Source organism: Panthera tigris, chromosome E2 (assembly GCF_018350195.1).
Source record: "Panthera tigris isolate Pti1 chromosome E2, P.tigris_Pti1_mat1.1, whole genome shotgun sequence".
NCBI classification, from domain to species: Eukaryota; Metazoa; Chordata; class Mammalia; order Carnivora; family Felidae; genus Panthera; species Panthera tigris.
In genome coordinates this window covers 31,830,069-31,856,481 of record NC_056674.1, presented here as the reverse complement: position 1 = coordinate 31,856,481, position 26,413 = coordinate 31,830,069, and the positions used below count along the sequence as shown (strand labels likewise).

The window sequence follows — 26,413 nt, the reverse complement described above, 5'->3', positions numbered from 1 at the left end:
TTTTTTGCTCTCAAACACACATACCTGCCCTGCATCCTCTCCTCCAGATTTCCCAGCAGGACCATATACAATTTTCTAATTAAAGCAGCATCCAATGTTTTCATTTTTATGACAGTGCAAATATCATTTGCTGTTGAACCTAGTGGAGTGCCATAATTATGTTTCTTTTTTGGAAAATGCATCTCTTTTTGGAGTAAATTATCTCACTTTTTTTTTCATTTTCTTAGTTTTTTTTTTAATATCTATTTAAAATTCTTCCCATTTCTTCCAATAACTTCTTAATAGAATTATCCGTGTGTTCAAAATATCAGATCGTCTACTGGTTTAATTTATTTTTTCCTAAAGGCTTTCCTCCTGAAGCCCTCTGTCCTTCAATCTGGACCAGTTGCCCTTGAGGACTGGTGTATGCCTATAAATATTACCTCATCCTGGAATTCTTTTGCTTCTTTCAACTGTTAGATTCATTTCCTGGGTCCCAAACTCTCTTTTTGATGAAATACATTCTCTAGTCACTTCCTGAGAAGGAGTTCATGGGAGGTAGATATGCTGTCCATAAGATGTCTTGATTCTACCCCAACACTTGATATTTTGGCTGGATATAGAATTCTCGGTTGGAAGCTCATTGTTATTCAATGTGCTAAAGATTCTGTCTCCTTTTTCCCAGTGTTAACGGTCTGATTCCATTCTTTTTCCCAGTCCTTCGTGTGTGATATTTCTTTTTTCCTCTCAGAAAGTTTTCAGAGGCTCTCTATTTGGTCTTCTGAAATACTGTACTGATTAGCCTTAGGTGGAACTTTCAGAATTCACTTGGCGGGTCCTCTCAACCCACATGACAAAACTCATGTCCTTCCGTCCTGGAATTTGTCTTCCATATTTCCTTGATACATTTCACTCCTCCATTTCGTGTTCTCTCTGTTCTTTCTAGAAGGCCGGATAGTCAGACGTCAGACCTCATGAGGAGGTCTTGTCATTTTTTTCATCTTATCTTCCCATTTTTTAAATCTTTTAATTTCATTACTGAGAGACTTTGGCAACCATACTTCCCAATCCTCCAGTTGTATTTATTATTTCTTCAACCCTACTTTGATTTTATAGAGTTCCTTCTTATTTGTTCTTTGAATCCTAAAAAGCAGTAACATCCTGGTTTGGATGCAATGGATGCAGTACATTTTTTCATCTCTCTGCGATTATTAACTATAACGTTGTGGCAGTTTCCTCCATGCCTTTCGTTATCTCTGATACGTCAGAATTTCTTTACTTCCGATTTCTTGTTTGGTCTCTCGCTTTCCTGGTGGGGCTTTTCGTTTAAAATCTGTGAATCCTTTGCAGCCAGTGTATGTTTACGAATGCAGCACTAATGAAGTAATTGGCTGGAATCTTCCCACTTACCAGCAGGCTATCAGCCTGCTGGTGCATTCTGGGACTCTTCAGGCAAAGAAAGGGCCCAGGGAGGGCTGGACTGTACAGTTACACAGACTTTCACTGGGCTACACATTGTCATTGCAGCAGCTCTTCCTTGTTTGGGCTTGGTTATCTTTTCTCAATCGGCTTTCCATCCTAACATGTCATGGTTTAGGATCACAGATGGCTTCTAGTTTCAGCAGAGATGGAGGCTGTGTGTTTGTTTCTCATTCTTCCGGGTATTTGGGAGCGATTCCCAAGAACAGAAGGGTAAAACAACATACCTGGTCATCTCACTTCTGGAAAGTCCTCTGCTCCTGCATAATTGATGATTGCCTGTGTATCTGATTCATTCATTTTACAGAACTACCTTCATTCAAAAAGGCAATTTTATATCACCGTTGTGCTCTCATGGTCCATGGGTTCAAGCCCCGCGTTGGGCTCTGTGCTGACAGCTCAGAGCCTGGAGCCTGCTTTGGATTATGTCTCTCTCTCTCTCTCTCTCTCTCTGCCCCTCTTCTGCTCTCTCTCTCTCTCTCTCTCAGAAATAAATAAACATTAAAAAAAATTTTTTTAAAAGATGTTACTAATAGGAAGACATACTAACACCAAATGGAGACATTTCCCCTTTGTTAACCAAAAAGATCAGAAGAACACACGAAAATGGGAATAACTGACCCCGTCTTCAATTCCAGGCTATTTTGCCCTGTATCCCTTATCACTTTTCCGCAGATCTTCCTATAGTTTGCTGGCTTCTCGTCATTGTTCTGGTTTTGGCTCCAATTTCTTCTCAGAGACGCCTGCCTGACCATTCCCACCAAAATGATGTGTAGTCACACTTCACTACCCTGACTTATTTAATTCATCAGCATTTACTGCCATTTCCAGTGACTCTATTCGTTCCTTTGTTCATATCGCATCCTTTCCACACCCTGGCTGGAATGTAAGTTTCATGAGGGCGGAGACTTCATCTGCCCCACCCCACCAATACATCCATGCCTAAAGTAAAGATTGGCACATCGCAGATGTTCAATATGTATCTATGGATGAATAGACACGTGGATGAAAAAATAAGAAATTAGTTTGCTATTTGGTTTCATCTTTTGCACGATCCCAGCCCTCCGGCCGTCCTGCTTTCTCTCTGTTTCTCTCTTGTTTTCTCTCATCCTTCCCCTCTGTCATCAAATTTCAACCACTAGGCTCACTCCCATGCGATGAGAAGAAAAGGAATTCTTAACTGGTGGCTGAAATCAAGTTGAAATAAGCTGACAGCCCTCATACCACCTCTCAGCATCTCTCATGAGGGTCAGAATCTCACAATGGCAGATGCTGGCCAATTAGGCAGAAATACTTTCATCTTAAAAAAGAGAGGGGGAAAAAAGGATTTAAAGACCCAAAGGTATTTTTGGCTGACATAAGTGTAATTAATTTCTTCGCAAGACAAAATGGCCAGAAAATGGATGCCACTAAGAGTCAAGTTTTCACACTGCCAAACCCACGAATCAGTTCAGGGAAAACAGCAAACTGACATGTTTTCCTTTGCCCCCTCACAGTTTTTTATTTTACTTAAATGATAGTAACGATGCAAAGTAGAGGGAGTTTTACACAAAATTTTCAAGTTCTGGTTTATTTTATAAAGTGGGATGATCTAGCTACATTGGACCAGTATTCCCGGATGGAAATCGTCATGGAAGCCAAGTAGCGTCCACCCCTTTAAGCAGGGCACAGAATCTCAAGTTTGCCACAGTCCTCACCTGACAGGCATCGTGCATTTAAGCTGCCGTTATAAGCACTGGAGTTTGTGAACCATCTTCAGAGCAAGTACTAAGGGCTAGGTCTTACTCCTCACCACATCCCCTGCCAGACTAAACTAAGTACCGGACACACAGCAGGTGCTCAATAAATAATTATAAGATAGCTGGATAAAATTCCTTGTGTTTTCTCACTTTGTCACCAATCTATTGACTTTCATGCATCTGTGCCATTATGTGCCTTTATGACTATTTTATTTATTTTTAATTTTTTTTTTAACGTTTATTTATTTTTGAGACAGAGAGAGAAAGAGCATGAACGGGGGAGGGGCAGAGAGAGAGGGAGACACAGAATCGGAAACAGGCTCCAGGCTCTGAGCCATCAGCCCAGAGCCTGACGCGGGGCTCGAACTCACGGACCGCGAGATCGTGACCTGAGCCGAAGTCGGACGCTTAACCGACTGAGCCACCCAGGCGCCCCTTTTATGACTATTTTAAATTTCGAGATTCCCCTTAATCAATACAATATCGTGCTACACTTGTTTACAAATATCTTTTTCCAGGAACAAAATAATCATTAATCTTTTTTTTTTTTAATGTTCATTCAATTTTTTTTTGGAAGCGAGAGAGAGAGTGAGAGCAGGGGAGGGGCAGGGAGAGAGGGGGACAGAGGGTCTGAAGCAGGCTCTGTGCCGACAGCAGAGAGCCCGCTGTGGGGTTGAACTCATGAACCGTGAGATCGTGACCTGAGCCGAAGTCAGACACTTAACCAACTGCGTCACCCAGGCGCCCCTCGTCATTCTTTTAAAGAAATATTTAAACGATTACTCTGCGTTTCCATAAGCAGAGTGACAAACACTTTTGCTCTGTAACGTGCCAGCCTTCTATGGTAGAAAGGACTTTATTTCCTGCCTGATACACAACCATAGGTACTTCTTTAAAAGGTGTCTGTGCTCACCCACAAACCAAATCACTAGATCATGTTGCAACTGGAGGTCAGAAGCTCTCTCAGGCAATGAAGACAGCTGGCTGAGGGACGGCCTTGCCACAGTGACTGCAGGTGGCTCCGAGATTCATGTGTATGCTCTCCATGCAGGCCAACTTCTCTCTGAATGAATGAATACAAGGTCAATACGGTAAGTAGGAATAATTGCAAGTGGTTATGGGCCTTTTTTGAACACTAGCTAGCAAGACAGTGAACCTGTCTTCTAGTAGAAGGAAGAAGGAAGAAGGAAGTCCACCTGTTGGGATGGTGTGCAAATTTATTTAAGGTAATTTTGAAGAACGAGGGCTTGGCAAGCCTCCCAAAATGTCAGAGTTTTCTCCTTAATTAAACACCTCCTTGGGGAGGTGAATTTGCTCACGGTTCTTCTGAAATCAGGGAGGCCCGTGTCTATTTTGCGATTGTAGTATATGCAATAAGGCATAACAATTAAACTAATGAGAGCAGTGAAGTCTGGCAAGTGATTGGCTTTGAAACACAAAGAAGAATCAATTTGGAGTCATGCATAGAACAGCCTCCCTCACTCTTTTGCCTTTTTTGAGAAGGAGAAGAAAGGACGGGGTCATGGAGGCACCAGGAATGGCATGTAACCCAAAGCTCAGCTTATCTATGCCAAAAAAAAAGTGTTCTGAGTAATTGTTCCCCGTGTACTATTATTAGTTTTGATTTGTTCCATGACAGTAGAGATTAACTTCCCTGCCAAATTTTGTACGGTCAGTCGAAACCTGGGTTCACCCATGACAGCATGACATTTACATATATCTTAACAGAAAAAAATGTTGAAAAACACTCTGTTTTTACATAGGTAGTGGAGCCTCTGCTAGTTCCCTCTCTTTCTCTCTCTTTCCTTTTTCTTTTTTTTTTTACATTATCCATTATGTGGCTACATCCCTTGTGTAAGATTTCACCCAGCAAATTCCTCCAAGAACTTAGTGCCAGGAAAATGGTCCCCTCCAGATAAACTCATACCACTCTTTTGATCAGATCCTGAGGGGAACTCTAAAGTTCGTTTTCTTGGCCTTTTTACTCTATCTGTCAGGGAGCTCAGAGTTTCAAACTTGATCCCATCTTACAGTTGAATGTATTGAAATGAACACTAAATCAGGATCCAAAATCCCTGACTTCTAGGTCTAGTTGTCTCACAATCTATGTGCCTTGAACATTGTACTTAACCTATCTGAGACACAGTTTCTATATCTGACAAACGCTAGCCATAACATGTGCCGCCATAGTGTTCGGCAGACCCTCTTGGCAGCTCACTTACCCATCACCCTCCACTTTTTGCTCTTGATAGCAGAAGTCCTGTAATATTCAGGTTCCCGATGGCAGTGTGCTCAGGAAAGATGGGCCCAACCTTGGTGAATGAGTCATTGCCAGTCAATGCCAAATATACTGATCCCATCTTCCTTTCCCTGAGATTGCTTTACGGATGGGCTTGTGACCCAACCTTGCTGAATGAGTTATCATGAGAAGTCTGCCGGGAAGCCCGGGAAAAGATTTCCTCCATCAGAGATGAGTAAGGAGAAAATCAACCCCTTCCCCTGCCCCTGAGACTTTCTTCTTTTGGACAAAGTTTCGTGAGGATGTGAGAGCTGGAGCTGGGCAGCCATCTTGAAACCATGAGGGGAAGCCAAAAGATTTGCAGGGAAGCCAACTCTGGAATCAAGGATCTCCTGAACGCTCTTGCCTGGAAACCTCTGGGCTTCTTGCCATATAGGGCAACTGATGTCCTAAATTTTTAAGCCATTGATAATTCAATATTCTACTTCTTGTTGTCAAAAGTATCTTAACTGTGAGTTACTTTGAATAATGTACATTAAAATACTTGGAAAACTATCTATGTTGTGATCCTTATTATGTTCATTCTCAGTACATCCATTTATTCCTTTGCCCAAAACCTTCTTGACTCACTCCTAACTTTTTATCTCTGTTTTTCATACACTGTTTCAAGTGATTTTATGGAAAATCAGCTCTCGTAGCTATTATCGGTGTGGTTGTTGCTGTTATATAGTATAGCTTTAGTACTATACTATATTTATATATTTATTTATTTATTATATTTATTATTATTTATTTATTTATTTATAATATTGTTATTTATTATATTTATAATATATTTATATATAATTTATTTATAGTATAGCTTTAGTACTATACTATATTTAGTATAGTATAGCATAGTATTTACTATGAGCTTAGACTTATACTTTCTGAATACTCTCTTATTTAATCAACACACGAACTTTGTGATGGAGACATTACATGATCTCTATTTATAGGTGAGTAAATTGAAGCTCAGGTTGGTGAGGGAACTAGCAAACAGCAAAGCTGAAACATGAGCACCAGTCTGAATGACCTTAGAGACCGTACCCTCAACTAAATTCTCAGATCTCACTCCTTTGGGACATGTAAATGACCAATCAGTCGATCAATCTATCAACAGGGAACCTATATATCAGGCACCAAGCCTTCTTCGGACACCAAACCCAAGTCTGATTTGTCCAAGGATCTTAAGAAGGCTCGCTTTGTACCTTCGCCAGGTCAAACATCAGAAATTCTTACCACTGTGCTTCCACCATTAAAATGTGGCTGCTGACTGAGAAAGTCAGGTAGCATCCACAAGACAGGAGGGAAGAAATCCAGACTTTTTCGACAGGAGAAAGAAAAAAAAAAAAAAAGGAAAATCAAGGTCACCATTTTCTCACACGCCCCAAATGCTACAATACAAATCTCAGAAGCGGTTAAGATCAGCTGACAGTGAATGCAATTCCCAAATGAAACGTCCCGTGCCGACATCACGACAATTGTTCACTTGCATAGCCGATGAACCCGCCAGTGGAAAGAGTTGTCGAGAAGGTATCGCTTAGCTGAAATACCTACTCACTTGGCAAGAACCCTTATCAGAAACAGGATGGCATGGGCATGTTCAAGAAGGTGCTGATAGGGAAGTTTTCCATCAGGTGCATCCGAATGAGAAATCCCCCCTCCAAAGAAATGCTTACTTCTCAGCATGTCAGACTCCATTCCAACAGATGAAAAGGCGAAAGCAGCCATATCGAGTGAGTCTGAAATTGTCCACCGCACCAAGATCCCATTCTCCTCTTGAAGGGTGCTGCCCTTTGGTTTGCTATCAACCATCCTCAAGAAGAACCACCAGCCGTGAAGAAATCAGAGGACAGAGGCTGGGAGAGTTGAGATTCAGAAGCTCTAAGCAGAAGTGATGGGTGACATCTAGTCTCCCGTGTCTAAAACAAATGTCAGGGCATGGGCTCAGGAAGTGGATTCAGTCCCAAAGGCATGGTCAAGTGCCAAGAGGGCCTAAAAGCAAAAAAAAAAAAAAAAAAAAAAAAAAAAAAAAAAAAAAAAAAAAAAGGAGACGAGTAGCTCCTTGAAACGGAGCTGAGGAATATGCATGTGGTCAGTAGCTTGTGTGGACAATATAGCAAAGTCTTCTGAGACTGCATGGGAGAAAAGTTGGTAGCTGAGTTGGGAGAAGTTTCTGGTAGCTTCCCTTGTCCCAGGCCACAGTGCTGGGGTGCTCTCCTAGAATGATTTGGTAAATCCAAGATGGGAAAGAACCTTGCATCGGTAACTGGGGAGCTTGTAGGGAAACTACCTTAAATGAGTCCCAAAATAGACCTTTCCATCTGCTTCTTACCACCAGGAGTCTGTTTGTTCGGCCACCATCATCTCGCGAGAGGGCCCTTATTGCTTTGGGATGACAAGAGCCTGCCTCGTTCCCCCCTCCTCCACCGAGCCCTTCGCACAAAGCCCACTAAAAGCCTGCCCGTTCTTGCTCCACGCCAGAACTGGAAAGGAACGCTTTGGCCCGGCCACGCGTGGCCCAGTTTGGCCATTTGATGCCCTGGCTGTGAGCACGTATGAAACATCATAGAACACCGTGGGGTGCCAGGACCAAGTGTGTTCAAAGCCGCTCCTGTTATCCCCTGTTTAGGTCAAGCAAAGGAGCTTTTGTGAGTGATTCACGGAGTGCCTATACTCAAAGGTATTACACAATCTCATTACCATTAATTTTTGCATATTTAACTACAGTTTTTAATTAGATGGTATTTTATTATTCATGCACATAATTTGAGTCCAAGTCGGGCTCCTCTCTTGGAGGAAAGAAGGGGGGGAAGGTGGGGGGGGGGGTGGAATCCTGAATTGAAAGTTGGCATTGGCAATTGCTTCTTGACTGGCGAATGAGCGTGGCAGAACGTAAGTCTATAATGGTTCTCTTTTAATTTTGCTAATAGCTATCATGTTATGTACCTTTATAAATTTGTTAAATCCAGAGTGCTGGGAGTTGTCTCTGTATGCGGTAACTGTAAATAGTTTGCTCTGTTTGGTTTGCACATACAAACTGTTTGCTCAGGCTCCTTGATGTATTATTAAAAAGGGTAATGGGCCCCTGGGAAACCATCTAGTTATATGCCTTCATTTGCAGAATAAACCATGCGTTGTTTTCATCTTTACTCATGATTGTTAATGGCACTGATGATGAGATGGGTAGATTTTTTTTTTTCTCCACTGCCTTTATCAGCACTGTTTTATTATGCAGGCAGAATGGCCAGGCTGCTGATTTTGTCTAAGGTTTTCAATTAGTCATTTGACTGAACACATCTGTGCTGGCATGAACCCAGAGCCGGACCGCAGCGAATACCGGTTTCCACCTGCTGAACCATGGCCATAAACTCGGATGGGAATAAACCTAAATTGGCCTTTTAGACATGGTTGAAAAGTTGTAATGTTGCAGTGTTTTATAGCAGGGTCAGGAAGGTGTGAACTTCTCCCCCGTAAGGCCCAAGAACCTGCCACCGTAAGCCACCTCGCCGAAATGGCTCCCTTCTAGGCTGGTTATTAATATCTGTTTGCCGTTCTGCAGCCCCGATGACTTAATCGGCTGACATTAAGTAGATAAGATTATATTTGTACTGCAGCTGGGAATGGTCGAGGTTTAATTGTGTTGGTAAACAGAGCACAGTGACTGCTCTGGAATCTCTACAGATGCCTGGGAATTATTCCGCCTCGGTTTGGAACGTGACTCTTATATCTTCCACTGAAATGGAAATCGCTTCATGGCCGAGCAGAGGCCTCAGTGCCAGACCTGGAGGTGCCGGATTACTTGAATCCTCCAAAGAACCTGTCATTTATCATGGAGGACGAAGCCCGGGCACGTTTTGGCGAAATAGAACGCAACCTCCTCGCCGCTAAGCGCCCGTGTGTTTTCTGAGAGAAATTGCTAATTGCTAAATAAATAGGACTCTCCTCTGTCGGTCTTCGGGAGCCCCCAAGGGTCAGTAGGCGAGGCTGCAGAAAGCAGCAGCCAGTTCACTGAGAAAAAGCTCACACTTGGACATCGGAGTTCCGGGAGGGACGTGTGCGGAAGCAGCAACGTTTCTGTTGGACCCAACAGACGCACTGGGGACCGGAATGAAAACACTCCCCTCGCTGTGGGAAAATCCTGAACAACGTTTCAGACTCTCAGGATGACAAAAGACGTTGGCACTGCATCCCGAATGGAAGTCCTTGCCATGCCACCGTCTCTGCCCCTGAGGGATGAGGCTTCCGTTAGTTTTGCCATGGCCAAGTCAATGTATGGACGCCATATTTACCCCTGATAAGCACCCGTGCCTCTGTGCCCCATCCTTGAAACCTGGTTTCTTCGTTGCCCTTTCCCCTCCATCGGGGGGCTACAACTAGTCTTTTTACTAACCACTCTCCTGGCTGCAAGATGAGTTGATCTCGTTTGCCAGCGAATAAGGATCAGATCTTCGACGTGGTTCATACCAGCCAGGTTGATTTCTCTGGACCTTGTTATCGTTGTTGTTGCTGTTGTTGCTTTTTACCTTTCCAATAAATATCCGAGACACGCTCAAGCCATAGCTAACCATCATCATCATCATCAGTCTCATCCCATTTCACATTTACCGGGGCTAGATAGCAACCCCACGCAGCAAACGCTGCGTGTTACAGCATTCCAGGAGAACACACACCATTCTAGAAGACTGGCCTGAATTAGTGCCTTCCATCTTCGTAACAACCCTATGGGCAAGGTGCTATTAACATCACTCTCATTTCATAGATGAGGCAGCTAAACGTGCACGACGAAACAAAGCCCTTGTGATTGCCCAACATCACACCGTGAGTAAAGGAAGGAGCCAAGATTTCGTGGCAGGCGGTCTGGGTCCAATCCTATGTTTCTAACCATTGGACTCTTTGACATCGGGAAGGGTTTCTCAAGCCATGGCTTTGAAGCAGCAAGCCGAAATCTTTCTGGAAGGGCTCCGTGCGTCACGACCTTCTTCTTTTCACTCACCTCTCTTACTGGTAGGCATTTAGGTTGTTCCCAGTTTGTCCGATGCTACAATCACATGCTTTTGCCCCTCTCCCTGGGCACACCTGGGCGTGTTTAGAAGTGGGCTTGCACAGTCCCTGGACACACCTACCGAAATTTGACTGGATGTTGCCAAATTGCCCTCCAAGGTGGCTCAGCTGCCTTCCACGCCTATGGGCTGTGGATGGGAGTAGCGAAATCCCCACGTCCTCGCGGGCATGTTGACATTATCAAACTGTGAGCGTTTTGCCAATTCAGATGCACTTTTTGAAGCTGAGATTTGCAGCTATTTGGGAAACGAAATGTTTGGACCGGCCATTTGTGAGGTAAAGCCTTCTGTCTCTCAGGCCCACGCTCTCACCCCCACCATGGCACTCAAGAAAAGGAAGTTGCTCTAAGTTCCTTAAAGCACAAGCCAAAACATAAGATCTTTTCTCTTCTGGTTGTGTAGATCCAGTATCAGAATAACGATCGGAATAACGTGTTCTAAGTCAGCATTTTTCAGCCTCAAAACGGCAGCAGTGGCACGCTGGGTTGGGAAATCTTGTCCTCGTTAATTGTGTCAGCTCTGGGGTTACGACTGCCCGGGTTCAACCTCTGGCTCACCACTTCCTAGCTGCAAGACCTTCCTATGTCTCAGTTTCCCCATCTGTAAAATGGAAATGCTCATAATCCTAGCCTCATAAAGTGGTTGCAAAGACTAACATGTTACAGAAAGCATGCATACAGCTTGCAAAACTGCCTGGCCCTTAGTAAGTGCCGTTCTGTTCTTTATAAACCGTACAGCTGGACCTAATAGGCTAGGGAACAGAGAATGTGTTCTTATCTCTTGTTTTAGACTTTTCTTTTTTAGAGCACCCTTTTAGAGGTTGTAGAATATGAAACTATAGGAAGCATTGTGGCTCTTGAGGTCAGCTCTTTCCAACAGTCACGAGCAACTTGCTGGCAAGGGCGTGCCCTTCTTCCCATTTCCGGAAACCAACCCAGTGCTTAGCACCTAGTGGGTACTCAGTAAATAATAGCTAGGTGGATGGACAGGCAAACAGACATTGCCACGGCTCCTTGGTCTCAGCAGGCAAATTTGTACTCGCTCAACATGCGGATGCCCAGGGCCCATGTTCAGCTCACTGGACCAGAATCCCTTGGGTAAAACCCCGAAGTCTGCATTTTGAATAGCTTCCCCCCGTGAGTTTTGGCATAAAGCATTGGGTGTGAGACTATAGATAATCCGGGGAAAACGTTCTGTCCTAGAGAGAACTTATTTCCAGCACCTGGCCTGGTTTCTTACATATAGTTGGTATTCAGTAAATATTGTTGATCGAATGAATGAACCACCTCAGGTGGTACGTACATAGGATTTCCACGCTTACATGGCCCTAAGATGTGGAAGCTTTTCAGATCCTTCCAGCCACAGTCCTGCGGTGTGGATCTCAGAACCCATATCCCGATGCCATGCGGGGCTCACAAGACGAAGAGGCCGAGGTCCCTGTGACAATCTTCTCGTACTGCTCCTTAGCCAGCCTCAAGTCATTTGCTGTCACCCGACGCTCCGAAATGCCTTCCTGCAAATACCTGGGGCCTCCAAATGTCACAGATATCATGAAGCATGCCGGAGGGCAAATCGTTTGGAGCCCAAGTTCAAGCTCACCTCAGCAGCTGCCCCAACGCGCAACCTAGCTCACCAGGCATCTTAGATTATACAATGGCCCGCCTGGACCTCACAGTCTGGTGGCCCTTCTTTCCTTGCCAAGGCCCTCCGTCTGACCATCACTTCTCCCTAGGCTGAAGGACCCCTGCTCCCCGGCTTGACTTCCATCCCTGGTATAAGCCCTGCTCTCCCGTCTCTCCTGCCCAGCCCACACCTAGCACTGCCAGCTGCTCCCAGCCCCTGCCTTATCTGGGGGCATCTGAATTCCCAAGAACCAGGTCCTGGTGTAGCTCATTCCAATAACAGAACTACAGGGTGGAGGTAAGGTTGGCCAGGCTGTATTCACTTTTTTTTTGAAAGCACAGTTTTGGTTACCAAGCATTGTTTCCACTGTTGGAAAAAGCAACCATCTCTTGAAGCTGCTTTTAAAATATTGAGGGGTTCTGGGGCACCTAGGGGGCTCAATGGGTTAGGCGTCCAACTCTTGATTTCGGCTCAGGTCATGATCTCATGGCTCGTGGGTTCGAGGCCCACATCAGGCTCTGTGCTGACAGCGAGGAACCTGCTGGGGATTCTCTCTCCCTCTCTCTCGGCCCCTCCCCTGCTCTCTCTCTAGCTCTCTCAAAATAAATAAACTAAAAAAAATTTTAATAAAAATAAAGAAATCAAATATTGAGGGTTTCTGGACGGTGTGCGGATGAATCTCATACGGATGTTTCGAGTGATGGCTGGTGTTGATGGAGCCCTTTCTCGTACCGGGCAGAGAGGGGGCCACCGTAAGCGTTTTAGTTCCCCCGGATCTTCACAACGCCGCAGGGTCGGTCCCGATACCGTGCCTATTTTACAGACGAGGAAACTAAGGCAAGAGAATGACGCGGTAATTGCTCAGGGCTGGAGAGCGGAGAGGAGGCGGGGCTGGATTCGAACCCAGGACATCCGGCTGCATGCTCCACGGGTGTCGGTGGAAGGCGCTGGGGGCCGGCATCTCGCAAGCCCTTCGTTCCCTTCTTTACACGGGAAACGTGCCCAGGGAGGCAGAGACCCACACAGGGCCGGCCTTGTCGGGAAAGGGAGGCCGGACCGGTCGGACTGGCCGGGGTTGAGAACAGCCCCGGCCGGTCCGCCAAGCAGAGGGCGCGACAGGGAGGTCACTTCAGGCCTCCAGCAGCCCCCGCTCCCCGGAAGGGCCTCCAACCCTGAGCTGCTCACCTCCTCCCCAGCCAGGCCCCAAATTGGCTGCCTGCGCCTGGGCCCGGCCAGCCTTCTTTCTCCCCGAGAGGTAGCTGCAGTGGACTGCCCAGCACATAAAAGCAGAGGGCCCGACAAAGGGAAAATGAAATTTCCCTTGAGCTATTTGCCCTGGCTGACTAACCCGAACCTTCCTTCTCAGGATGATGAAGAGCTCTGATGTTCTGATGTTGGAAGCATCAAAGGCTGATCCCCTCAGCTGAGCAATGACACATAGTTGCCTGGCAGCGAGGGCCCCGGGAGCTCCCGCCCGCACCGCTTCCGGCCCAGACCTCCCCGAACGCACCCGCGTTATTAGCTTCCGACATGCCATTAGCCAGATGTCTAGGCTACCCTGCCACCTGCACCTGTCCCTCCTCCCCCTCCTCTGTCCGTGGTGCCACCCTCTGACCCCTACCCCTCTAACGGGGACCCGGGCTCTGGCCTTTGCCTAACCGCCCTCCACACCCGCTGCAAAGTTCAAAGCCTGGGAAGGAAGCCTGGAGAAATACAGATCAGCTTCTGGAAGGCTGGAAAACATGGTTACTCGAGAAGATTTCCCTCAACGGTTTCATCTTTTTTGTTTTGTTTTGTTTTGTTTCCTGGTGGCCAAAAGCGAGATCCATGCTCGCGGTTGTCATTTCAACAATTCAGAAACGTCTCAAGAAGAAAGTCGGATGGCTGCGGGGCCTACCGTGGAGAGTCCCACGGTCGCATTCTGCCGGACAGTTGTCTGCTTAAATATCCAGGCAGCCGAACGCAAGCACTTGGCCTAATTTGTACCCCTCTCGTCATGTGGCCCCGGTGACCTGCCCTCCCCTGTCCCCGGGATCATAGCACCTTTCCCTCTTACAGACTTCTTACAGCATCTCCCTGAATTAACCATAAATCCTGAACCTCTTCCAATACTTCCCTTAAAACACAGGAGCGCCACGCTGTGTCGCTCAGACAGGGCTGAGCTGGCTTCAAACTCTGCCTTTAAGCTAAATGGAACCTAAAAAAGATGGCCGCGGACCAACTTCAGACAGCCGTAAGCAGCTTAGCGAGACAAGAGCCTCTCCCTGTGACTTGCGTCAAGCAAAAGCGTGACCCCCCCCTCCCCCGCTTTGTTTTCAGAAATTAATAAAGCTTTTCCAACACGCTGTTCTCTGTCACTAATAGTGAACAGTCAAATCACGGCTTTTATTCCCAGCCCACCACGTCAAGTAAATAGAAGCTTACAGGGTAGACCGGGGAACGATAAGCAATTCCCAGTGCAGTGAATTCTTAATATATAAATTCATCCGGCAGCAGTTTAGTATCAACTGGCAAAACCAGGAACAATGGGAAGCAGTCAGGCCTGGCTTTGACGAGGTCACCCATCAAGGTTATCTGTATTCAATTACTGGTATCTACAAACTTGCATAGCTGTCAGCTGGTCAGAGCCCAAATGAAAACTCACCATGCACTCAGAAAGCAAATATAGTTTCCGAGGAGAGCCTCAAATTAGCTCCGTGAATGACTTGGCTTCAAACGCACAGAAGCCACATCAGCCTTTGGGGACGTCTCTGCCTGCAGCGCCTCAACGTCTAAATTTGGTCACCATCTTATAAATCTCTGTTCCCGAAGTAGGAAGGGACTGGGATTGCTCCTTAACCCTTGGCGACGATAAATTATCTCACTTAACAATAGATAAACTTCAGACACTTTTCCTGTACCGAGGATCTATTGTGAGGTCACCGCTAATCTCCAGCATCTACTCTCCCCGGCGGCCCCACTAAAGACCTGTCGGTGGTGAGGAGACACAATTATTTGTTTTCTACCTCCTCCTCCGGAACCATATATCATGTGTGGAAACAAAGCTCTCCAACAACAGATATGTATCTGTTTCCTTTATCTGAGTTCCTCTTCCCAACAGGGGCAACGGTAGGGGGACGTGTTTTTGGTTGCGATGCGTCCATAGACTGAAAAGGAGGAATATTTCCCTCCCAGTCCCGGCTGGACGCGGGGTGAAGGTTCTCTGGGAGGACACGGGGCGGGTCCACTGGAAGGCAGGGCTTTCGGTCCGCTGCTGTGTCCCATCATGGCTTGGATCCTCCATCCTTCCTGGCAGGTGGTTTTCAAAGCCAGCTCCCAACATGGAGATTTACCGACCCGGCATGTTAGGGTTTACCGATGCCGAGGTAATTTCTAGAACAGCTTGGGGAAACCATGAGTTGTGGACTTGTTAAGAACTAGATGTCTTTGGTTTTCTCCTTCAGCCAGAAGCATGTGAGGTGTGTTACTGTCTCCCTATTCATTCCATGCTTTGTCCAATACCCGCCATGTTCCTTATGTAGATGAGCCCCCCTTCTGGTCCCCTCGTGAGGCTGGTGTACCAGCCTTGGGCTCACATAGTCCATTTGAGCTACGAAATTCAGGGCTTACACATCATAAATGGAATCTGTTTAGATTAATTAGACCAGGCTTCAGGGCAACATAAAAATATGATTCCCTTCACAAGAAGCTACGCAATGTGGGTTCATAGAGGGAAGCGAGCCAGAGTGTGCCACGTCAGTCGTGACTTTTTGGTCGGGCCAGGACATGCTCCCACCTCCAACCTGGACCCCTGGGCCCACTTAGACAGAGCCCCATATGTACAGCTGTGCAAGTTGTGTACCGCACGTGAGCTCATATCTAAGAGGATGCCATTCACATATCCTCTGTAGAGTTCTACCGTTGTTATGACAATTTCCTGGCAGACGAAAATAATGCGGTTTGTCCAAACAAAATCAGGACAAGTTTTTGACAGATGGAAGTGAAGTATCTCGAGAAAAGGAGTCTTTCCTTAATTGGCACAAAGGCACCATGTGGGCTAACGGCAGTCCTGCATCAAGGGACTCACTTCTTATCCCTGAAGCCCACGTGGCCGCTTATTTCGTGGCTCCCTTCTACATGTCGGGGAGGAAGTTTCTTATAATAAGATAATCTGTCCGTGGGTCCATCTCCCTCTCCCCATTGGGATGTCCTGTCAATCTCTGTATCCTCGGCTCACAGCCTGGCTCATGAAGGTGCCTAACACTTGTCTGTTGAAAGCACAAGCAAATGAACGAATGAAGCACCATATCCTTCAACCCACACTCCAGTGTGGACCACATCATAGCGTAAAAATGAAGGTGTTGTTGAACTGAGCTCGTTCCACCTATGGTTGGAAACCTCTCTATTTGCCAAATAGAACAGGAGGGTATAAAAATGTGGGAGCATTTTTACTTTTCCCTTACGATCTGATGCTAAGAACATCGATCCAAAGGACGACATGTTTCACTCCGTTTTCAGGGGATGGGGGCGGGTGGAAGGAGACAGCCACAATGAGGATGACATGGACACCTCTCACTGGGATGGTGGTGGCAGACTGGGGGAGAACATGCCTTTCCTATGGCCGTCCTGCGACATCGGCACACATTTCCTTAAAGTACGGGAAGTGCGTTAGGGGAGTAGACATGACATACTTTGTAAGTGGTAAACCCAGTGACTCTGCTAAAACTCCACGCTGAGGAATTTTTTTAATGTTTATTTAGTTGAGAGAGAGAGAGAGAGAGGAGAGAAAGAAAGAGCGTGTGAGTGGGTGAGGGACAGAAGAGAGCGGGACAGAGGATCCCAAGAGGGCTCCTTGGTGACAGCAGAAAGCCTGATGCGGGGCTCAAAACCACGAACCATGAGATCACGACCTGAGCCAAAGTCCAACGCTTAACCAACTGAGCCACCAAGGCGCCCCTCTACACTGAAGATGTTAACACCACCTCTCCTCAGATAGCTGGCATTGAATTCCTAACACCAACCCCTGCTTGTCCCAAGTCCTGCAACCACCAGGCACTCCCTTTCACTTTGGATGCCCCTGGGAAACACTTGGGGGCACTCCGCTGCATTTCTCGTGGGGTCAGGAATATGTGTGGTCATGGCCATGGAGCCTGCCATGGAAATACGATGATTGGATAATGTTAAAACATAATTACTGTTTTATTTGGGCTGGTATATTATGGCTATTGGTGGATCACTGTTAAAACTAATTCAGAAGAAATCCGAACACTGTAAAGAAGAAAATTACCTGCAATTTCACCTTGCCTTACCGAAGATTGACACATGGACGAGTTGGTCGATGTCCCTTCACACTGTTTCTGTGAAATTTGTCTGTAGATGCCTCTCTTCCTTTATGCATTACCCACTACCCATTACCCATTACCCATTAATATACCAAAAAAAGGGGGGGGAATAAAAAAAAGGGGGATACCAAAAAAAACTGGGGGGAACCATACTGTATACTGTTTTTGTAATCTGCTTTTTAAATTCAGTAATATAGGGCGCCTAGGTGGCTCAGTCGGCTGAGCATCTGACTTTGGCTCAGGTCATCATCTCGCAGTTTGCGGGTTCAAGCCCCGCACTGGGCTCTCTGTTCTCAGTGCCGAACCCGCTTCGGGACCGCTCCCTCCCTCTCTACCTGCCCCTACCCGGCTGGTGCGTGCTCTCTCAACCTCTCTCAAAAATAAAATAAACACTTAAAAAAGTAATAAAATAAGTGTAATCGTATACTGTACACAAGTTTCTTTCAATAAATATATTTTCTACCCTTATCTTTTAAAATTCCTGAATATGTTTTAGGTATGTGGATGAACAGTAATGCAGTTGACCAACCTTGATGGATGGCCACTGAAGTTATTGACTAGACTGAATGTTCATTCCCTCTGCTCCAATTCACATGTTCCAATTTTACCCCACGTGATGGCGTTGGGATCACCTTTGAGAGGTGATTAGGTCATGAGGGTGGGGCGCCCGTGGACAAGATTAGTGCCCTTATAAAAGTGACCCCAAGGGCCTCAATTGTCCCTGCCACCCTACGAGGACATGGTGAAAAGATGGCCATCTATGTATCACGAAGTGGACCCTCACCAGTCACTGAACCTGCCCACACCTTGATCTCAGACTTTTCAGCACCCAGGGTTTTGAAGATAAATGTTTGTGGTTGAGGCTGCCCGGTGTATGGTATGCAATGGTATTTTTGTTATAGCAGCTTGAACAGACTAAGGCAGGTTTTTTCTTTTTTTGCTTTTTTTTTAAATTAAAAAAAATTTTTTAATGTTTATTTATCTTTGAGAGAGAGAGAGAGAGAGAGAAAGAGAGAGAGAGACAGACCGTGAGCAGGGGAGGGGCAGAGAGAGAGGGAGACACAGAATCTGAAGCAGGCTCCAGGCTCCGAGCTGTCAGCACAGGGCCCAACGCGGGGCTCTAACTCACAAACCATGAGATCATGACCTGAGCCAAAGTCAGACGCTCAACCGACTGAGCCACCCAGGCGCCCCATTTTTTTTTTTTTTGCTATTTTTTTTATTACACACAATGCTGTGATGAACTTATTTATATACCTATTTTTGAGCATTTGCCTGATTATGGAACTGACTCTTTTTTAATGTATAGTTGTTTTTGAGAGAGAGATAGAGCTCTGCGCAAGAGTGTGGGGGGAGGCAGGGAGAAAGGGAGACAGAAGACCCGAAGTGGGCTCTGTGGGGACAGCAGCAAGCCGGATGCAGGGCTCGAACTCACAAACTGTGGGATCATAACCTGAGCTGAAGTCAGACGCTTAACTGAGCCCCCCAGGTGGCCCTGGAATTGACTTTTAATCGGAAAAACTGAAATCGGCTCCCAGGGATGGAAATAAACACCCAATGTAAGTCATAAGTGTACATCTCCTTTGATCAGTCAGATTTTGTGAACTAAGCCCCCTACCAGGTGCCAGGCACTGTGATAAGGATATGGTGGTAGGGTAGATGTGAGTCTTGCTTTTAAGAGCTCACCCTGTAGTTGGGTAGAAAGGGTAAACACAGTACCGTGTGGTCAGTACTGGGAATAACTGGTGTAGGCACTGAGAGGAGAGGCGACATCCATCTTGCTCCATGGGGAAGGATATAATGGAGCCAGATCCTGAGGGATCGGTAGGAATGGGCCAAGTGAGTTGGAGAGGAGGAGGGAAAGGAAATTCTAGGAAGAGGAAACCGCATTGGCCAGACGTGGGGTCCCGACGCGACAGCATGGGTGGTGACAAAGCCTAGTGGTGAAGAGTCAGATGACTTATGCTTTAATACCACCTTTGTAATCAATACCTGGGAGACCCTGACACAAGGGGTCTGAGCTTCCAAAGCTTAGGTTTCCCCCTGTGTTCAGTGGACGTTCAGTGGTCCCACCTCATAAGGACAGAGGAGCAGAGTAGCTAAGGACTTGGATGTTGGTGCCAGGCTGTGAGTTCATATCCTGATAATGCTGACCTCTAGCTGTGTCTTTGGACAGTTTGTTTAACCTCTTTATGCTTCCATGTTCTTATTTACATGATGGGATCACGATGGTACTACCTCGGGGTTGTTGTAAAGATACACTAGATCAATCCATGTAAATCACTTAGGAATGGTGCCTGATATGGTCATTGCTTTTTCAGGGATAGAAAAATGGGTTATCGAGTCCCTATTCTGATTCCGATTCTAAGTTAAACACCAACAAACCCATGAGGCATGCGTATAAAGCCCCTGCCTTCATGGGGTTTATATTCTGGTGAGAGAGGTGGACCCCCAAACAGGGAGGAAAAGACTCACTCATTCTGAGCTGGGATAGTTGTCATAAAGGAAACGAACAAGGGGTTGTGGCGAACAAGAGGTGCCTACTTGAGAGAGGAGGTCAGGAGGGCCTCTCTGAAGAGTGGGCGTTTGAGTGGAGACCCAAAGGAAGGGAGGGCGTGAGCTGCGCAGAGAGTGAGGTTGACAGAAGGTGGAAAGAACATCAGGCAGAAGAACGACATCTACAATCACCCAGAGGCAGGACATTCACTTTGGTTGTTCAAGGAGTGAGAAAGGCCAGCGTAACTGGGAAGAAAAAGTCAGCAGGAAGAGGTATGACCCAAGACCCGTGACCCAGGCAGAGGTCAGACACACAGGGCCACATGCCACGTTCTGTTTTGGGTTCCACCCCAAGAGTGTTGAGGATGACATCAAGCAGAGCAGATCAGACTTAGGTTTTGAGAAGATCGTGCTGAATGCTGGGTAGGCAAGACATTGGAGGAGGTGTATCAGCTATCTAGTGCTGCCATGTAGCTGCGTAACAAACAACCCTCCAACTCAGTGGTTTGCAACATCATTTTTGTCAGGGACAACATTTGAGATCTCATTTTTTATAAGCTTGTGGGGTGACGGGGCTGGGCTGATCTTGCTTGGGCTTGTCCATGCATCATTAGCCCACCAGTAGGCCGGCTGGGGCTGGCTGGTCCAGGACGGCTTGCGCTGCACCGAGTTATCTTCACCCCCATGTGATTCCAGAGGAGGTGCAGATATAGCTAAAGCTTCTTGAGACTTAGCATCAGAGCTCCACGGCATTGCTTTGGTCACACTGGGGAAACAGACTCCACCTTTTGTTGAGAGGAGCTGCAAAGTCCCATGACAAGTAGGCAAACACAGGCAGAAGGAAAGAATTGGGGCCATTTTTGCCATCACCCTACCACACTGGGCGAGACTGGGGGTGGGGGGGCAGGGAGGAGGTCAGCTAGGAACACACTGTAGACACCCAGTCAAGAGAAGGCAGTGGCTTGCACTTGGGAGGTGGACATGGTCATGGAGGAGAGAACAGGAAAGAAGGATGGACTTCCTCTGGAACCCCGAGCACCTGTTAGACACGGACATTTCAGCAAACAGTCGCTTCCATGGCTTTAATGCTTGGAGGTCAGGTGCATACCTGTTGTATGTGGCAAGGTGGGACAGGACTGAGGCACGCCAAGGGCATGAGCTAAGGATGAAGGTAAGATTGGAATGATTCATCATATTTCCGACGCATGAACGGTTTTTACGAATAATTCGACCACAGAACCGAAGTGTCCAGAAGAAGGAAGGAAGAAACGCCAAAGCCCGTAATCTCCCTTGAGTTAGAAAAAGGCTTCAGGAACAAAGAAGCTAAGAACTCATAATATCTGATCGAAGACGTGGTCCGGCCCTTCTATTTATCCCCCGCCCGCTGTGTGCTAAGGGATTTACAGACATTTGCTCTTTGTAACTTACTTGTGCCTCGTCACAACCTATCTGAGTCGGATGACAATACCAATGAGGAGGACGCGACGGCAGAGCAGGACTTCAAACTCGTGTCCGCCAAACTGAGCAGGGTGGAGCATGATGATCCTGGCGGTCGTGGCGGTCGTGATGGTGTGAGCAGTGGGGTTATTAGTGGTCGTAGTGGGGGTACCGGTGTGGTACGGATGGATAATGGCGGTGGTGGTAGGCATTCTAATTATAATGGTGGTGATGGTGATGATACTCTTCGTGATGGTGATGATGCTCTTCGTGATAGTGACAGCGGCCACTTTCGTGCTGCCAGAGTCGTTGGTGTCGGTAATGGTGACGGCAATCGTGGTCGTGGAGGTCCTAGTGATGTTGGTGACGGACAAGGGTAGAGGTTGGGGTAGAATAAAACGCAAAGGCTTAGCCCTGCTGCTGGACCTACGAGGAAGCTGCCAGGAAAGAGGAGCATTGGAACAAGGGAAGCTGCTGAGAACCTTCCAGCATCCGCTGCATTCCTAAATAATGATTAGGACCAGGGCAAGACCGAGAGTAAAGCCCGAGAAAATCACACCGGCTCCAGGGCTTTCACCGACAACGTCTTCGTTGATTGCTCTCTCTCTACTCCAAAGAAGAACCACCTCACCTTCTGCCCCACCCAATAAAACGGCTCGGTAAATATAATTACTTGCAGCATCTAATCAATAGCAGATTGCTCCTGGCCCCTGCTTGTTCAATATCAGTGTCTGGGATCACAGAATCTTGATACTTCCCTCAAGATGCCAATTTCTGCTTGATGTTAGATAAACCACATCTATCCACCCCATCCGCTAATGAGATTTTATTGTGTCATTAATAATATACATCTTAAAAATATGTTGTCGACTAATGCGACATGAAATATGAGATTGCAAATATTCTACACTTCCCAGTCCCAGGACTCCTGATTGCCGATTGAACAACCCGAATCAATGTTGCGTTAAGCAATCTCAGAAAGCGATTATGGAATTGGAGAGACACCGAATGGGTAGGCGAAGAGAAACTATATTCCCATTGATTTTTCGAAAGGAGAGGGAATGAATTAGAGAGCAGTCTCCATTCATATTAAGAGGCCCGTTAGCAGAACTTAGCTTGTACCAATTGTCACCCCCAAAGTAGGTTAGCTCTTTGCCCTGAGTTTGGGTCACGAGTTCCAAAGGAGCCCAGGGTTGTGAAGTCTGCTTGACTCTCCTAACATATGAAAACCAGAGCTCAGACTTTTCCATGAAGAAGAGGTGAGCTACACTCATTAGAAACACATTGCCAATAGGGGCGCCTGGAAGGCTCAGTCGATGAAGCGTCCGACTCTTGGTTTCTGTTCAGGTTGTAATCTCACGGTTTGTGAGTTCGAGTCCCCCATTGGTCTCTGTGCCTATGGCAGAGCCTGCTTGGGATTCTCTTTCTCCCTCTTTCTCTGCACCTCCCTGCTCGAGTTTTCTCTCAGTCTTTCTCCCTCTCTCAGGGTAAATAAATACATTGTAGAAATAAAAAAAAATAAAATAAAGAAACACATTGCCAATAGCATGCGGCCTGGATGTCTGCGGTTGATGTTCATGTGTCCACGAAAAAAGCACGGGGTCAACAGCCCAATTCTGAGAGGAGCTGTCACAGTGTAAAATCCCAGGACGGAAAGCCCCAGGATGTCACATTTCACCACAAAACCAAAACCACTGAAGGACATTCCGGCGACGGGAGAGGTGCTATGGACTAATTAACAGGCCCATGTCTCAATCTGGAAAATCACGTTCATTCTAACTCCCTCACTCTTGTGTTCATCATGTAAGGAACGTGGCCCACTCTCCTTTACTTCCTTGTTAGGAGCACCCTTTCATTTTGGAACCAGGAGACTGTGAGTTCCATCTTTGCACGGTGTGTGGCTCTTGAATGTATGACAGCCCGAGTCCGCGTGAGAAGGTTGTCCGTAAATATTTTGGTAGCAATTTACCCTGGTATGCTACTGCTTAGCGCTGTCATCATTTAATTAGTAACGTAATAAATAGCAAGTTTCATAGGCAAAGGGAATCTGTACATTGGAATACCACATACACTATGAGGGAAGGAACGTCCTTTGCAAGCTAGCACGGGTGTATTTGGGGTCCTTGCTTACAGGGCGATTTGTCCCCCGGCCAGCATGCCTGCGTGTTCTGAGGCTGAGTGTTTGGATCTGTGAGTTTCTATACAGCTTTAGCTGAGTGAGTATATACATGCACACACACACACACACACACACACACACACACTGAGTATTCAAGCATCTTAAGCAGCATGATCTCTATTCGCACCACTTTATACACAGTTGTGGATAGACGTGTGCGTTTCATCTAAAGGACTGCGACATATGTGACATAGAAGTGTATATTCTACGGATTCTCTATTCAGCCTCTGATAGAAACTATGGTTATGTCTATACAGAGTCAAAGAGACCAAACAGCTGTTCAACTTCACCTAAACAGGCCTCTCTATGTGAGCAAAGCCTGGATGTACCTCCTTCTCATTCTTTCTCTCTTCTGCCGGTTCCCTGACCCACTCTCTCTCTCTCTCTTTAAAAAATAAAAATGGAAAAATATTTTATCCTTACCTACCCATTGGCTTCAAATTTCATAATCATCTTCTGAGAGTACTTAATCTAACACCGACTGAGGTCTAAGGGTTCCTCTGAGTTTGAATTGCTATGATTCTCGAATGTTCTATTTTGAAAATTCTTAAAGATTCCATGTTAATAATTCCCAAACGGGTAGGGCCATCCTCTAACTCCTTCTCCTAAACGTATATGGCTTCCTTTATCCTTTTTCAAAGTCTTTTCCTACTGACTCTATTATTTGACCCTAGAAACAACCATGGCGGACTGGCAGATAAAATTTTAAACGAAAGCCATTCTTCTCAGGATGTGGCAGAAAGGCGAATGGCGTGTGTAAGCTGCTCCCTTTGTGTAACAAAGGGAAGACACAAGACCCCGTGTTTGTATTTACATCTGCGCAAAGGAAACCTTTTAGGGTCATATGGTAATTAAGCAGGAGTTTGGAGCGAGACTTTCCACCGAATATATTGCTGGATTTTTGAGCCGTGTCAAAAAACGAATCTCAGAACATTTAAAAACAGTAACAAAAAAATCTCACTGGCTTGGGTTGTTCAATTGACCTTTGGGGGTTGTTATGACCATACGGAATATTTTCTGTCAAAAATGGGCAAAATCTCTAACGAAAGGGTCAGCGTGTTCGGTGTTCTGGGCCGAACTCGCAGACGCACGGGACGTTACGGTGCCCAGTTGGCTTGCAGTTGGGTAGACACAGCCCAAAAGAAACCGGAAAGAGATCGCCTGAGACAGTGTGTGTGTGTGTGAGTCTGCAGGGGTGGGAGAAGGTGGGGTGTGTGTTAAGGAAACTACAGGATGCCTGACTCTAAAAACAGTACTTCCGAGGTAAAAGATTCAAGAAACCAAAGCGAGGCGCTAATGGGAGAGATGCTCAGGGGGTATCTGTTTTCTCGTTACCTTCGATTCCAATCAAATATTGGGATCATGAGGGCTCTCTCTCAACCAGAAGGCAAATTGTCCTTGCCACCCTACAAGATGGCGTGGGTCCCTGTTGCCCGTCTCCGAGAGGGGGTGCTTGCCAAAGTCACAGTAGTGGAAATCAAGGATCTTTCCGAACTCCAGCTGCGGACCAAGCAGCGGCGAACCCAAGACAGACATTTCCTCTGCCCGTTTGTTTTCCATTTCTCTACATTCATTCCAAACACTGTCGTCGAGTCTCCCTTATGTCTTCACGAATCCCAGCTTGGACGAGACACCGGATTACCGAAGCCATACAGCCTACAACCAGCGTTTCTCTCTCTCTCCCAAAGCAAAGGCTCGAGAATGTGTCTCAGTTTGTCTACAGACAGCACTGTGATCGATCCACTTTATTTCTGATGGCCGCAATAAACACCTTCGCAAAGAAGGGGGAGGTGGAGAAAATGCAACCCAAACAGTGGATTCATCGTCTGGAGACGGTATTTATGTGTAAGCGATACTTACAAGTCTAAGCTGGGTAACTCAATAGTAAAATGGGCAGGTTTTAGGGCCGCTGACATTAAGAAAATAACACTAATACAAGACACATGTGGGTGCTCGCCGGGACGCATCCCCAGAGCTCCTGGGCAGCCCAAACTGGGGCTCAAAACGGAGAACTCAACCCCAGCTCACAACCTTTGCTGCGATCCCCGGTCAGAAGACAGTAATGTAATTTTCTGCCAAGTGGGAGAATCCTCGTGTTACCAATGACACCTCAGGAAGCTTTGTTTTGTTCTATCAGACCATGGAGTCATTGGCCCTTAAAGTTCTGAGATCGTCACGTTTTGCCTGGCCCTTTGTTTAGAGGAGTATCCCAGAGAGGTTAAGTGACCTGCCCAAGGTCGCACAGTGAATCCATAGCAGAACCAAGATCAGGACCCAGATACTAAGAACTGCTTTGCGCTCCGTGTTGCCAAAGAAATAAGATGGACCACACATACTCGGTTTGGGTACCATTTTGATTCTGGGAGATTGTTATGATAGTATATTCGTGTGTCAAAGCACGGCTCAATCAACCAAGAACACATAGAAAAACAATATGTTGTTTTTATTATCCGACTGACTGGCTCAGTCAGTTAAGCATCCGACTCTTGGTTTCGGCTCGGGTCATGATCTCGCCGTTTGTGAGTTCAAGCCCCACATTGGGCTCTGCCTTGACTTTGTGGAGTCTGCTTGGGATTTCTCTCTCTCTCTCTCTCTCTCTCTCTCTCTCTCTCTGCCCCTCCCCCACTCACACGTGCACACGTTCTCTCTCAACATCAATGAATAAAAACTTAAAAAATATGTATTATATGGGGTTACCCAGCATGTGATTTGCTGCCTCCATTTTGAAGTCTTTTCTCTTTATTTTGCTCATTTTGGAGGGTCTTAGTTTGAAGGTGGCCAGTCATAGAGACTCTTTCCAGCCACCCAATCCCAGC

General features: G+C 46.4%; 1 long non-coding RNA gene across 1 annotated transcript in view; it reads right to left on the bottom strand.

Moving 5' to 3' along the window:
- Positions 1 to 4,051: 4,051 nt before the first annotated feature.
- The window catches only part of LOC122234156, a 135,818-nt gene continuing 113,456 nt past the window's right edge, over positions 4,052 to 26,413 (bottom strand). Inside the window, exon 3 of the long non-coding RNA XR_006211926.1 lies at positions 4,052 to 4,260. This is a non-coding gene — a long non-coding RNA (uncharacterized LOC122234156). The remainder of the gene's footprint in view (positions 4,261 to 26,413) is intronic.